This window comes from Colobus angolensis, unplaced genomic scaffold (assembly GCF_000951035.1).
Source record: "Colobus angolensis palliatus isolate OR3802 unplaced genomic scaffold, Cang.pa_1.0 Scaffold30, whole genome shotgun sequence".
In the NCBI taxonomy this organism is placed as follows: Eukaryota; Metazoa; Chordata; class Mammalia; order Primates; family Cercopithecidae; genus Colobus; species Colobus angolensis.
Window position 1 is genome coordinate 12,224,597 of NW_012116266.1, and position 14,327 is coordinate 12,238,923.

General features: G+C 40.9%; 1 long non-coding RNA gene across 1 annotated transcript; it reads left to right on the forward strand.

Moving 5' to 3' along the window:
* The first annotated feature begins 4,488 nt into the window (after positions 1 to 4,488).
* Positions 4,489 to 9,581, forward strand: LOC105517445. The gene is made up of 2 exons (XR_001002672.1): positions 4,489 to 6,043; positions 9,525 to 9,581. It is a non-coding gene; the product is annotated as an uncharacterized LOC105517445 (long non-coding RNA).
* Positions 9,582 to 14,327: the final 4,746 nt, after the last annotated feature.

Below are 14,327 nucleotides of genomic sequence, written 5' to 3' on the forward strand. Positions count from 1 at the left end.
TGAAACAGGGCTGACTGAACAACTGCTGTTAACACTGAATAAGGGTGTAGTTTGAGAGACTTAGCATCGAGTCTAGCCTGTTAACCCTCTCTTTAGCCTCTTCTTAAAAGGCTCCACTGAGTTCACCCTGTTTTCATGCTTATCACTATGGGGGAAGGGAATATTAGGAGGCCAGTGCCTTATCCATTAGGCAACTAGGGCAGGAAGGGGATACTGGAAAGAACTTTGCTCAAGTTGTTGTCAGGTGGAATTCTGAGAAAGGCAATAAAGTGGAGTCTATTAGCAACTTAACTTTAAAAGTTTAGCAAAGCTCTGTGATCGTGGAAATGGGGAACCACCAAATTTTTATCAATAGGGATAAGTAAAATTAGGGGTGTTTAACAGAACACCCCTAACAGAAAACCTTGTTATTAAAAAGAATGAGGTGGATGGGCATACACAACATGGAAAAATCTAGAAAAATTAAAAAAACAAATTGTAGAACAATTTGTAAAGCATGATCCCAATTATTTAACAAAACAAAAGAAGAGATACCTGCAGCTGGGCTGGGCGCGGTGGCTCACGCCTGTAATCCCAGCACTGTGGGAGGCCGAGGTGGATGGATTGCTTGAGCCCAGGAGTTCAAGACCAGCCTGGGCAACATGGCAAAACCTACTTTCTACAAAAAATACAAAAATTAGCCAGGCATGGTGGCATGTGCCTGTGATCCCAGCTACTATGGAGGCTGAGGTGGGAGGATCAATTGAGCACAGGAGGTTGAGAAGGCCGTGTGAGCTGAGATCATGCCACTGCGCAGCCTGGGCGACCAAGTAAGTCCCTGTCTCAAAAAAAAAAAAATATATATATATATATATATATATATCTGTATGACTTATGACTGCACATATGGTTAATCTGCAGAAAGAAGTCTGGCAGGATGTAAACAGTGGGTTACCTTGGGGAAGGAAAGATGGGTGGGGCTACGGAGGCTTTCTGGTTTACTCTGTGTAATTTTGAATTTGAAACTTTAAAAAATTTATTTAAGTTTTTTGTTAAGATCACTTAACGAAATATACACTCATATTTTTAAGTGTGCAATTCAGTGTTGTTAACTATAGGCGAAATGCTGCACAGCAGAGCTCTAGAGCCTATTCATCTTGTGTAACTGAAACCTTATGCCTATAGATTGAAAATATATTTAGGTATTATTTGGCTATTTGAAAAAGAGAAAAAATACAGCAAATGGTCCATAGACATTCCTCCATCATCCCAGCTTTGTGGTGTCTTGCGAGAGAAAACTGCTAGAACAGTTGAATAGTGTGTAGTTTTGAAATGCTTACTTGCATTGATTTTGCTTGGCAAAAGGTGACTGAGGTTAAACTTGAGCTATTGCTAAACAACAAGAAGCTGTGGCCATTGTGGTGTTACACGCCTGTAGTCCCAGCTACTTGTGAGGCCAGGGTGGAAGGATTGCTTGAGCCCAGGAGTTTGACATGAGCCTGTACACAATATAGTGAGACCACAGTCTCTTAAAAAAGCCATGATATGAAATAGAATATTGCAGTTTCTATTCATTTCCCTTTGTCCCTTTGCTAATTTTGAAGTCCTCAGATATTGGCTGAAGAAAAATGCAGCATTTAATTTGCTTAATAATATTATTTATGTAATTAAATTTATTTGTAGTATTTTCTAGCAGGTCCACCTTGGTTAGAGACATTCAGTATCTGAGAGGCACGTTGATCATATCCGGGAAAAAATTGTGGCACCACGCTACCAAATGCTCTTGCATATTTTATTCCACTGAATCCTTTTAAGAGCGATAGGGAAGTAAGACAGGCAGCATAATTGCTGCTCAACACAAGAGTAAGCAGTTCTAGAGAAAATTAATGACATAAATGGAGTTATAGAATTAGTAAGTGACAGGGTCAGAATTGGATGGAGCCAGGCTCTCAGATTTCAAATTTAGTTCTCTTCCTACCCAGCACGAGGGTGTGCAACGTAGCAGAGCTTCCCCAGAGTAGAATGTATTGGGACCATATTTTGTATAGTTACCAGTTTTATTCCAATAAAGCCTCAAATCATTGAAAGGTGTAATGAGAGAACTTTAGGCCTAAAGGTGAGGTTCAAATAAAATAACAAATATAAAAGAACTGTCTTGCAAAATATTTTACAAATATGAAGTTGTGTTTTGGTTATCACGTGTGTAACAATGCCTTCCATCTCTTCTTGGTATGCTTGTGAGAAGTGTGTGAGAGTTCTGCTCTCTTATATGGGAAAACGGATGCAGTGAAATAAATGAGGTGAGAAGGAGACAGAGCCAGGAAAGGAGCCTCATGAACTTACATTTGGATCAAATGGGCTCCCTGCCATTAAGAGAACCTTTTTTCTAGGAGGGATGGGCTGAGACGTAGCCCCAGGCCAGAGCTGGGGTAGCTGACAGTCATCTTCCACAAAACCAGCACTTACACAAGTGATTAAAAGGAGATTTTCAAAAACAATTGTTAATTATGGTCATAGATCCTTGACACATAGTCCTTCTTGGAGACTGATTTTCCTCATCATCCTTGTAAGTATGTGGTGCTTATTTCTCCCATTTCTACTTGGCATTGCTAAGTTGAAAATGAAGTTATATTACAAAATTTCCAAATAGATAGAACATTTCTATTTTAGACATGACATTAAGGGGCTCTTCTTCTCGTGTGTGGACAGGCTTCGAATGACAAGCACTTTTGGGATTGTGTGTATCCTCAGGTGCCATATTATTGGAGCTGGAATAGTAGATGCTTATACAGGGCTCAGATCAAATGGAGTTCACCAAGCTACTGCCACATAGGTACATACAGCTTCCTGTATCTTTGGGTCTGCGTGAGGTTTTGTGATTAGCTCACTTACTAAGGTGAAGCTTTGTGCTTCATTACTGGCCTCTTAGGTCATGTGCTCCTTTGAACATTGGGCTTCTTAAGAAAAAACTAGATTATCACCTTCATGTTCTGTTAGGCATTCAGAATAGCCAGTCTTGATAAACCAAATTCCTTCATATACTGAAAGGGTCAGAGCATGGGATGCAGTGATTCAGGGGACAAAGTCATCCATCCATCCATCCATCCATCCACGTATTCAACATGTATTATGTGCTAAAACCAATCCTGTTCTTACCCTGTCCCTTGCAGTCTTGTGGGGGAGGGGAAGAAGAAATACGAAAATAACTATTCCATGACCATGTGATAAGTGAAGCACCTGGCACATAGTAGGCACTCAAAAATGGCCCATGAATGGAAGTATCATGACAGATGCATGAACAAGGCCCTACACTCAAGACTTTGAGCAGAGTTTCCTAGCCTTGGCACTGCTGACATTATGGGCCAGATAATTCTTTGTTGTCGGGGGCTGCCCTGTGCAGCGGGGGATGCTTAACAGCATCCTGGGCCTCTGCCTGCTAGATGGCTGTTGCATCCCTCCCTTAAGCTGACAATCAAAGATGCCTTTAGACATTGCTAAGTGTCCCTTGCCAAGGCAAACTGCCCTGTTGAGAAGCAGTGGCCTAGAGGAACACAGGATCATCACGTCATGTTGGGCAGAGCCATGGAAGGATATGCAGGGTAGGACATTCTTAATTGATTGATAATTCAGCCTTAGCTCAATTTTTTTTTTTTTTTAAAGAGTTAAAGGCTCACTCTGTTGCTCAGGCTGGAGTACCGTGGCACGATCATAGCTCACTGCAGCCTTGAATTCTTGGACTCAATGAACTTCTTACTTCAGCCTGTCAGTTAGCTGGCACTATAGGTACACACCACCACACTTGGCTAAATTTTTAAATTTTTAATTTTTTTGGAGACAGGGTCTTGCTATGTTGCCCAGGCTGGTCTGAAACTCCTAGGCTTAAGCGATGCTCCTGCTTCAGCCCCTCAAAGTGCTGGGATTACAGACATGAGCCATCACGCCCAGCCTTTAGCTTGATTTATCCCTAAGAAGCACCGCATCTGACAGTGACTTAGGTAAAAGCTCATCTTTTCATTTTGTCAAAATTTGGATTGATTTCATTCCCCTCCTCATGGCAGAAATAATGCTGTCTTTCCTGTATTCTTTTCCCTCTGGGCCCATTTTCCAGCCATTCTTTCAGGTGAGTACAGCCAGGAGACTGAGTTCTGGCCAATGGAATATGAGCAGGGATGATGCAGCCATTTTCTGGCCTTGCCCTGAATCTCTCATGTGATTATTTCCTCTGCTTCTCCTGGGTTGTCCACTGGATCTAGCAGAGGACCCTGAGGTCCTGGGAGATGGCAGAGCCACTGGAAGAAGAGACCCGAGGCCCTGAATGACTACGAGGAGCACAGCCCTCCACCAGTGCCAGTTTGCTTCCCACTGTAACATGAGAAAGAAAGAAACTGTTACTGTGGGATACTACGGAGATGAAGGGGACGTTTGATGTAGTTGTTAGCTTTCCTGATTAAGATACTGTCTCCTGCTCCCTTTTCCCATTGGGTACTGATAACATGCCATAAAAATACTTTTTAGTTTTACTCTTCTTTGGTCTCTCTGGTGACCTACACATGGCATAGCCTGGGGTAGACCCCATCATAGGCAGTTCCTGTGATAGAGTTATGTACCTTCCTAGCTCCACGTGGTTTGCCTTTTCCAAATCTTTATTGGAAGGGATGAGTGTTTGAATCTCCTTTCATTGGGCCCTTTGTGACTAGTAGGACCATAGTCACAATAAGGAGTTCTGGTTACAACCCAAGCAGAAAATGATTCCTGAATGTTGAGTTCATAGTAGCTCTATTCCCCACACAGTTCAAATGGTGACACTCTTAAGGCAGAGGAAGAACAGTCAATCCTTTTATTTAATTTTGGCAAGACTGCAGTTTACGGTGCTCTGGGGAAATGCAGCCACAGATGTGTCAACCTTTAAAAAAATTCTTGGCAGTCTAACCTTTAAGTCATATACCTAAACACAGACAGTACAGCCCTGAAAAAAGCTCGTGTTGGCTGTATCGCCTCTATCCCACCTTCCAAGATCATCATTCTGTCTTTGCTTGTGAAATGCAAGCTCTATTTATTTTAATCAGTATTTATTTCCTAGATGATCTGGGTGCGTTGTGATTTTCAACATGGTTGACAGTTTTATGATTAGCTCAGCAATCACTCTACTATGTATTATTCACTCCCAAGGTATGGATAAGCACAAGGGAGTTACTCCTTTCCAATTCTGCATCGATGTTGGACCTCTGTCAAGAAGCATCATAGGAAGGTGGCACATGGACACTGGAACCCTACTGCATGGGCTCTAGCTTCAGTTTAGCCTTGTACCTACTGTGTGACTTTGGGGAAAATTACTTAACCGTACTGTGCCTTGTCTTCAGGAACAAGAGCAGTACCCGCTTCCTAGAGCAGTTATGAAAACCAAAGGGGTTAATTTGTATATAGACTTTAGGGAAGTACCTGGCACAATATAAATGCTTATAAATATTATCTGTCAATATTACTAAAGGACAAACACTATGTTTTCGTATATTTTACTCACATAATCAAAAGGAGAAACTAGTTATCGTTATTTAATTCATTAAGTCTTCAATCTTCCCCTGCGCTTTTTAAAAACTTAAGTAACTAGAGTTATTATAACTCCTTTTGGGGAAAATTGCTATTTTTACACATACACAGGTAGGAATATGTATGAAAGTATATCAAAAGGTTAACAGCATCATCTCTGGGAGGTTTGATTATGAATGATCTTAATTCATTTTTATTTTTTCCTCATTTGGATTTAATAGGTCTCTATACACATTACTTGTAGAATTTTAACAGAGTAAGGAACTCAACTAATATTTCTAGCACTTTCAGAGAATATTATTCATATTATATTTGCATGTGTTTTGTGTGAAATTTCACATCAAGTATTTTATGCCTGAACTTTTTGTGATTCTTTCCTTCTGTGTTTTCTCTATTCAAGTGAACACATCGGTAGGATCAGTGATTTGTCATGCACAGACACAGCACATAACTCCACATTTCATGTAACAGATCTTTTTTTTTTTTTTTGAGATAGAGTTTCGCTCTTGTTGCCCAGGCTGGAGTGCAATGGCACAATCTCGGCTCACTGCAACCTCTGTCTCCCGGGTTCAAGTGATTCTCCTGCCTCAGCCTCCCGAGTAGCTGGGATTACAGGCATGCACCACCGTACCTAGCTAATTTTGTATTTTTAGTAGAGACAGGGTTTCACCACGTTGGTCAGGCTGATCTCAAACTCCTGACCTCAGGTGATCCACTTGCCTCAGCCTCCCAAAGTGCTGGGATTACAGGCATGAGCCTCCGCGCCAGGCTGTAACTGCTTTTCAAATAACTTTGATCTTTTGTTTCTTTCCTTTGCCTGTGGTGTCTGATAATTCTGCTAATCAGCTGGATCCCTGCCAGCCACCCTAATTTAGTTGTAGGACATAGAGCTAATACCAAAGGGACCAACTCTTGCTTCTACCTTGAAAAATACACTTAACATCTGGGGCCCCTAGAGATGAATGATTGCTGTGCCTGTGACAGAAATATGAGGGTGGTTAACTAGAACTCTCACAGTCTACCTGATCTTACTCAAAGTCAATAAAGAATTGGACCAGGTCAAAAGGAAATCTCTTGGTGAGAAAGGGAAGAGTTTGAAAATGTGCCTTTAGTAATATTTCTGCCTCTGTCAGGAGGGAGAGCTCGTGACTCAGGTAGAGTAATGATGACCATCTCTTGAATGATTTCTATGTGTCACTGCTTTAAAAATTTGTTCCCAACTGTTCACTACAACCCTGTGAGGTAGGGGAAGTAATGACAATAACAGCTACGATGACAGCAATAACCAGCAGCTAACATTTGCTGAGCACTTACTATATGCCAGCCACTAAGCTAAGCTCTTTATGTAATTATCTAATGTCAACCTTGTCAAATATCCAAGAAAAATCCCACCATAATTCCCATTGTACAGTTGAGAAGACTGAGGCTCAGAGAGGGAAACTAACACAGCTAAGATTTGACTCCGGGTCTGCCTGACTTACAGTTGGGGTGTTAATCATGCTATTATATTGCTGAATCATTCTATAATCAGCTCTTTTGTTTTGGAATTTAGTGCTGAATGTTTTAATTTATCTGGTGATACAGATTTCTTTTCATCTTCTTTGTTCTTTCTTAATGTGCAGCTTATTATAAGTATGCTTTTATATAAATTATCTCTACATTTAATTATCTCTTTATTTGGTCTTCATAACCCGGCCCATGGGGCAGTCAGGATAGGTATTATCTGAGCTTTACCTATGAGGAAAACGAAGCCCAGAGACATGGACTTTTCCCAACACACACAGCCATGAGTGGCAGCAGCAGGGCTGGAATGGATGTCTTCAGATTCCTGGTCCAGTGATCATTCAACTCTCCCATCGTTCTGATGCCTTATTCTCACAAGTCCGCTGTCCTTTTCTTCTTGCCCCCAAAGGACTTTTTTTTTAGTAAAACAAACACTTTTTGGGTTATTTAAAAATAGTTTAGCAGAATTGGGATGTGCACATAGGGTGGGGCAGAATATGCAAAGGAGATGGCCCTTGAGGAGTTTTCACACCTTCAGTCATGTTTACCAGGAGGTGCTCACTAAACCCTCGTTGGTCAATTATGTTTATTCCTTTCCAGAATCTGGGAAGGGGTCAGCAATGCAATGGGACACCCAATACTTAGGAGCCTGACCTGCTTCCGGGTCCCTGCACTAATTCTGCTGTCCTCGGTCCAGCACTTGCTGAAAGCAAAGCTTCAGACCACCTGTCAGCAAATTATTCCTTCCTCCAGAAGTTGCCCTGAAGTCATTTCTTTATATGGAGGCTTTTAGTTCATCACTACACTGGAAATTCAGTTTACCACCGAATGAAGTTTTTTAGAAGAGGTTGTTATAATTTCCTTTAAAGAGAAGTAGCAGGGGACAGGGGTTGGCAGAAGCAATAAAGAAAACCATTAATATTGATTGAGAATTAGGATGTTGTTTTCTGGTGAGGATGGCAGGAGGGAGGTATGTTCCAGCCCACAGGGTGATATGCAACATGACAGCAGTGAACTCCTAGGGTAAAGGCAGCAGTCAGACTGGCTGTTAGATAGCTGGTTTCTGGGAGCTCCCAGGGAATTGGGTTCATATTGTGGTCCCTTTTTGGAATCAAATTCTGAGATATAATCTCAGAATCTTCAGGAATGTCACTTAATAACTCTGGGCCTCAGCTTCCTTACCTGTGGAATGAGGCGGTTGGACAAGATCAGTGGTTCCTGGTCTTCACTATATATCAGAATCACCAGGGAAGCTTTTTTTTTTTTTTGAGACAGAGTCTGCTCTGTTGCCAGGCTGGAGTGCAGTGGTGCGATCTCAGCTCACTGCAACATCTGTCTCCGGGGTTCCCTGCCTCAGCCTCCCAAGCAGCTGGGACTACAGGTACGCACCACCATGCCTGGCTAAGTTTTTGTATGTTAGTAGAGGCAGGGTTTCACCATATGGGCCAGGATGGTCTCGATCTCCTGACCTCGTGATCCACCCGCCTCGGCCTCCCAAAGTGCTGGGATTACAGGTGTGAGCCACTGTGCCTGGCCGGGAAACTCTTAAGAAATACTGGTGACTGGGCCCTATCTGATTTAAATGAATGTAATTGGTGATTAATTGGCTCTGATTTAATTGGTGTGGGTACACCCTAGCATCAGTATTTCCAAAGGTTGTCCAGGGGATTTGATTAGGCAGCTTGTGTTGGATCAACTCTAAGACACTCTCTAGTTCTAACATTCTATTTTAAAATATATATAGTTGGTCTCTAACCAAGGGATTTATAGATGACACAGCAGCTTGTAAATGCGTTTACTGTAATGAAGAACACTGATCATTTTTGTCTTGGAAGACAGGAAAGTTATTAAAGAGTTATTGAAGCTATGCCATTGATTTGTAAGATAATTCTCCAGGGAAAGCCATAAAAGGCTTTTTTTAATGAGACATTGAAGTTTGGGAGAAAGATGCATAGAGAGTTTAATACAGCCAGAAAAGAGGAATTATTTGTTTTTAGATAATTGGAAGTGTTTTCTCTTAGAAGTTTATGCTCAGAGAGTTTGTTCATCGGCCTAGAAGAGAATGTTTGGCTTGCAAACTATTTTTAAGGTAAACAGCAATTTCCACCCCATATCACCTTTTAAGTCCAATGGGAAAAAGTTATGTTTTGATGAATGCCAAATTATTAGGTCTGTTTCTGGGTTAAAATTCCAGCCCTTACAAAAGTAAATTATTCTTCCTTGGAAATCAGATTACCCAAAACCAGATTTATGTTTAAATGTAATGCAGTACAGATTGGCCAGGCATGGTGGCTCACGCCTGTAATCCCAGCACTTTGGCAGGCCTAGGTGGGTGGATCACTTGAGGTCAGGAGTTCAAGACCAGCCTGGCCATTATGGCGAAACCCTTTCTCTGCTAAAAATACAAAAATTAGCTGGGTGTGGTGGTTGGCACCTGTAATCCCAGCTACTTGGAAGGCTGAGGCAGGAGAATCACTTGAACCCGGGAGGCGGAGGTTGCAGTGAGCTGAGATTGCACCATTGCACTCCAGCCTGGGTGACAGAGCGAGACTGAGTCTCAAAAAAAAAAAAAAAAGAAAAAAAAAAGAAAAAGAAAAAGTAATGCAATATAGAAACATAAGATTAATTTAATGTTCTTATTTACTTAGTTTCAAATGATTAAACCTACAGGAATTGGGCTAAATTGTTTTTTGGTTTATGCTCGAATAGCAAAAGAAAACTGGGATGTGTGGCATAAATCTAGTACCAAAGCTTTCCACATAAGTCCTTTCTGTTCAAATCTTTGGTCTCTCAGATCCACAAAGGCAGTTGTCGTTCACCCAGAAGCGGGTCATAGTAAATCCAAAGCCCAAGGTCATCTCCCTCCTCTTCCTTTTCTCCCTCCCCACCGCACATTAAAAGCTTTGGCGATATAATCCTCTTTTGTGTCAGAAGAATCTAGACAAGATTCTGAACTGCCGTGCTCTTCCTAACAGGAAGTCACCATTTGTATCTGTGAGGAACTTCAAATTTGTTTTGATTTTTAGAGCCTATGATCTACAACAGTTCTGTAATTCAACCAGGAAACATGGATAATAAATGATCTCATGCTGTATCAGGTGTAAGCAGATCTAATTAGAAAAGAGGTGCTTTAGAAACAACCAATGTTTATCGTCATTACCAGCCCTTCACCCTTTCTCCTAGAAAAGGAAAGAAAATTGAGTCATTTGTATTTTAAATCCTATGGGGCTTAAAAAATAGATATATTGGGTGTTAGTTATGCTATATAAAAAAGCACAACAAACCAAAAAGCATAATGAAGAAAACAAAAATGACCCTAAATTCATCACCCAGTTAATCATGTAAGCATTAGAAATTTAAATATCCAAAAAGGGGAAAAAAGACTACTCTCTAGATATCTACTTTTAATAGAGAAATTTCTATGAAAATAGACAAGGGCAATCTTAGATTTTTGAAGAGCATCTCTTAAGATCATCTTCTTCTACTCCTTATTCAGGCTTAAATAAGCTCAGAAAAGCTGTATTTGGTCTTAATAATGATGCCTAAAACATTACATAATTTTAAATGTTGTATCATTAAAATTATTATATTTACAGGGAGGAAAAAGCCAATTGTGGATATAGTTGATCAAAGCTGATTTCCCTGTTTCTGCTCTTTCTTCTATTTAATTTTTTTTAAAAAAATCTCTGAGTATCTTCAAATTATGGTCACAATTTGAGCCATGGAGGGCCACTTCTGTCAGGGCCATGTGGTGGTGGTGCTTTTTGCACACTGCCTGATGAAGCCCAGGACTCTATTTACCTTCCAGAATGCAGAATGTCCTCAGGGAACAGTTTAAGGGACCAAGATCCTTTCTGTAGATGTGACCAACCCCTCAGAAACCAACATTTCATAAATACAGATGGAAATTTCTTTTTAAAAATGCATTCTGTGACACATACGGACATGCATCTACTTTTCGGGGTTTGTTTATACCTTTGTGGAATCGTGTTTTTATTTTTCACATCCAGTAAATATCTTAAAAGTTGTTTTGTCTTGTAAAAACTTTTTCATTATATAAGTAATAGGTGAAAGCACACGACAAATAGATATAGCTATCAAATTACAAACGTTAAAACCTGAAAGTGACAAATGTAGTGAAGATATAGGTAAACAGGATCTCTCACACAGTGCTGCTGGGAGTGTAAATTGTTGTAACTACTTGCAGCTATTTGGAGATAGGTGAAACTGTGCACACCCCACAATTCTAGGTTGTGATTTCCCTTCTGGTTTTATTCCCTGGGAAAAACTTTGCATCTGGGTAAAAGGAAACTAATGCAAGAGTGCTCATCAGAACATTGTTTGTTATGAAAACAAACAAAAAGGAAACAAACATACTGACATGGAGAAATAACTTGTGTTATTTTGCATGCAATGGAATACTATACAAGGGTGAAAATGAATGAACTAGCAATGCATGTATCAACATGAATAAATCCCCAAAACATAATAATGAATGGGAAAGGTGAGTTTCAGAAGAATATATATGCCCTCTAATTCCATTTATGTGAACCTTTAAAAGACTACATTATTTATGGTCATAAGTCCATCCACTAAATATTTTAAAACCTACATGGGATTGATAACTACTGATATCAGGATAGTGATTTACTGTGAAGTGGAAGGGTAGGTAATGGGGCCGGGGCTTTGCTTGGATCTTTAATGTTTCATTTCTTGATCTGAGCAGTAGGTATATGGGTGTCTGTAACATTATTATCTAAACTGTTTTGTATGCTTCAAGTATTTCATGGTTTAATAATAAAAAATAAATCAGCCGGGTGTGGTGACTCACACCTGTAATCCCAGCACTTTGGGAGGCCGAGATGGGCGGATTACTTGAGGACAGGAGTTCGAGACCTGTCTGGCCAACATGGTGAAACCCCATCTCAACTAAAAATACAAAAAGTAGCCAGGCATGGTGGCACATACCTGTAATCCCAGCTACTTGGGAGACTGAGGCAGGAGAATCACATGAACCTGGGAGGTGGAGGTTGCAGGGAGCCAAGATCATGCCATTGTACTTCAGCCTTGGTGACAGAGTGAGAATCCATCTCAAAAAACAAAACAAAACGGAACAAAAATCAACTACCTTGAAACCCTGTTGTAGTTTTATCAAAATAACAGCAGCAAACAAAAAATCAGGACTAAAAGAAGGAAATCTGATGGAGGAGCATGAAATGATCGGATTGCCTAAAGAAACCTGTTGAAAGCAAACTCAAACAGAATGAGCACAGCCCTAGATGATGAGGATGATGCCCTTTCTCCCACACTTCTCCAGAACTCTTATTTTGTGACTGTCATACCCACTGAAAGATCAACGAGGGGAAAACGGAGGAGAGAGGATGTGTCCTTAGGCCAGAGGAAGGTCTCGATCTTCCAGAAGAATGAGGGCAGAGAATGTTTTTTAAAGCTACGTGATCCACAAGTGATGGGGATCTGAAGCCTTAAATAAAACTTCCATCTTCTTGGAAGTTTTTGATCTTTAAAGAGAATATTTAGTTCCCATTACACACTATTCTTGGTAGTTTTGTTTTGTCTCCTGCCTTTGTGTTTTCAGCTATGGCTCAAGAAGTTTAGGAGCCTCCTTCCCTACCCTCCTCCTCCTCTTCTTGTGTCTGCTTACAAGGCACCAGTAGGTACCATGGGGGATAAAGAAAAATAAAAGTACAAAGCAGATCCTAGTGAACAACTCCAGGACACAGGGCAATTACAGTCTCACGTTATCTGCTTTAGGATACCAGTCTCTTGGTTGAACCTTTATTTTTCCTTTTCCTCCAGGTGCTGTTCTTAGCTATAGCAGAATCACAGAAGAGAGTATTTGAGTCATTGAAGCATTTTAATGTTAGGATTTTGATATAGGACAAGATCTTAGCCATGGAGTGCAGTAGAACATTTTACAGATGGCAGAAGTGAGATTCTGGTGGTAAAGTAGCCTCATCTAAGAGGTGGAAGAGCCCAGAGCCCAGCTTTCCCCTCCTTCACACTGGGTGCTTTCTGTGACTCCAGGTTGCCTCTCTGACCTGTTGTGCTTTCTAGTCCTCACCTTTGGCTGATCATATGTAATTTCTTTCCATGTCTATCACATCACACTCTGGGACTTCTTGAGGTTATCTCCAGTGAAAAGAGACATATTATAACATAGGCTGTCCCATTACCAACGACCTTCCGAATGAGTGAAAGATGGCCGAGGGTGGTGAAGGTAATGCATTCATATTCTTAGGGAATTTTCCCTGGAAGAGATGAAAAGTTGAGGCAATCTAAGTTATGCCCTAGCAAGGACTTTATTCCATGTTTTAGAGGCTGTGACAGAAGTTTGAGGTCAAGCTTACTAGTCAAAGAGTAACTAAAATATTACATTTAAAAAGATTTCCAGCCTAAGCAACATAGTGAGATGATGTTTCTTCAAAAAAATAAAAAATTAGTTGGGCATGGTGGTGTGTATCTATAGTCTCAGCTACTCAAGAGGCTGAGGTGGGAGGATCACTTGTGTCCAGGAGTTTGAGGCTACAGTGAGCTATGATCACTCCATTGTACTCCAGCCTGGGCAACAGAGTGAGACTCTGTCTCTGAAAAAAAAAATTACCTTATCTAGCAGCTATTTTTTTTGTTTGTTTGTTTTGAGATAGAGTCTCACTCTGTCACCCAGGCTGGAGTGTAGTGCTGTGATCTCGGCTCACTGCAACCTCCACCTCCCAGGTTCAAGTGATTCTCCTGCCTCAGCCTCCTGAGTCACCGGGATTACAGGTGCGTGCCACCACACCTGGCTAATTTTTGCATTTTTTTTAGTAGAGATGGGGTTTCACCACATTAGCCAGGCTTGCCTTGAACTCCTGACTTCAGGTGATCTGCCCGTCTCGGCCTCCCAAAGTGTTGGGATTGCAGGCATGAGCCACTGTGCCCAACCTCTAGCAGCTATTTTTATGATAGCTCAAATAATGTTAACTTAGGAGAGTATGTTCTCCAAGTTGTTTTTGTAAAAATGACTTTGACATTATATAACATAATCTTAAAAACCCACCAGGATAGCAAATTATCAGTTCTAAGCCTACCTGTGAGTCAGCATAAAGTAGATCCCTGAATGCCCCTTTAAGAAAGGCTGTTTTTTGCCCCCAGAAATACAATCAGTCTGACACAGGAATTAATTGAAGCATTCATTGTCTAGCTGTGGAGCCTCCCCATGAAGGTAAAGAGTATCTGTGATTGAGTCTGGCTATCAAGCAAATGACCAATGTCTACCTATGACAATTCCCTGTTGCATT